We start from the raw sequence: 1,559 nt of genomic DNA, 5'->3' as shown, positions 1-1,559 counted from the left end.
ATATCAGCCATAAATCGAGAGGGTATTTTTAAGCTTAGAAAGAAGAATTTTGCATAGTTTTTGTCCATATGTCAGCCTTTATGTCCTTTTTTTTTTTTTTTTTTTTTTCTCCAGACTCCGCGTGTTTTCCCCCGTTTTGATGTCCTCGGTAACAATCAGTAACTACACGATGTGTCGTATGTAAATTTATATTTTCATTTCGACATAATACCATCAAACCCGAGTCACTATTTCTTCAACATAAATAATCGTTGGATAAGTGAGCGACTTGGACTGAAATTATTCTTGAAATCTTCGTTGAGTGAATGTCACGCTCTTTTCTTCCAAAAACGTTGTGAAACCCGGTTTCACAACGTTAAAAATACGGTTTCACTGAAACCGTATTTTTTTTCCTTTTGTTAATCGTGTAGATATAATTTGTATCTGAAATAAAAATGTAAATAAATAAAATTCATATCGAAATGTCATTTAGATAAATATATTTGATTTCAAGCTTTGAAAAAGGATTGAAATCAAATGTATTTATTTGATAGGCATTTTTATATGAATTTTATTTTTTATTAAATCGTGATTTAATAAAAGTGTTTAATACGCTCAAGGGTACACTACTCTTCGGAACCAAAGATTTGTTATCTCCCTTGAATAATAGTAATAATAAATGAAAGAAGAGTGTTTTGCAAGCGTACATTGGTTCAAGGGAGATAACTTTCATACGAGAATTTGGGACGATATTAGAAAACAAAGCATGTCAAATGCGGCGATATTGTAATTTTTATTGTATTTATTTGCTTCCCCACCAAAGCAAATTAGGCACAAGGCCGTTTTTAATGTGGGGTAAAAACCAGCTCCCCTAAAAGTAGGCAGAAAGGGGGCACTCTGGTTACCAAAAATAATAATTGTCCCAGTATAGACGGTTTCCCCTCTCCATTGACTGGTACAAATTATCTTAAGTGCAGCTGCAGCAGCAGTGCAGTGCAGTAGTGCAGTGCAGCAGTGCAGCACTGCCGCATTGCAGCAATGCAGCATCTGCAGAACAGATACTACACTTTGATCTTGGCCCGAGGGCCAAGAAATCTTTATTAAACAAAACATTCGAATAACTAAAAAAAAAAAAATGCCCTGGAAAAGTCACTTCTGATTAATTGTAGGAAAAAATGATTTTAGGCTACATTTTTTTTTAAGAAAACGTATAATTTATTTTTCTACATAGTCACCACCACCACCACCATTCTCAATGTACGATGAACGGTGGCTGTACATAGGCGACAGTGGGGCGGTGGGCGGTGGGGCGGTGGGGCGCGTATTATCATACTATGATGATCTTTCCAAATGTACAGCCTCTTCATTTTTTAAACCTAAAATGTTGAAGAGCCACAAAGATGGAAGTGATACCATTAAAACGAGCGACCTTTTCTGCTTAAGAATTTATTTTTCTACATAGTCACCATTATTCTCGGTACACTTTTGCCGGGAATTCAATATTTCACATCCGTGACAGGGTTTTTTTTCTTAGTGTTTCACTGTTTCACGCCGTCAATAACAGAGAAATGAAACTTTCA

General features: G+C 35.7%; 1 pseudogene; it reads right to left on the bottom strand.

Annotated features, from left to right (window-relative positions):
* Positions 1-942: 942 nt before the first annotated feature.
* LOC145248545 (U2 spliceosomal RNA) lies at positions 943-1,074 on the bottom strand (annotated as a pseudogene).
* Positions 1,075-1,559: the final 485 nt, after the last annotated feature.

The sequence above is a fragment of the Euprymna scolopes genome, chromosome 26 (assembly GCF_053919585.1).
Source record: "Euprymna scolopes isolate OS-2025 chromosome 26, ASM5391958v1, whole genome shotgun sequence".
Classification (NCBI taxonomy): domain Eukaryota; kingdom Metazoa; phylum Mollusca; class Cephalopoda; order Sepiida; family Sepiolidae; genus Euprymna; species Euprymna scolopes.
This window is presented reverse-complemented; position numbering and strand designations above follow the sequence as displayed.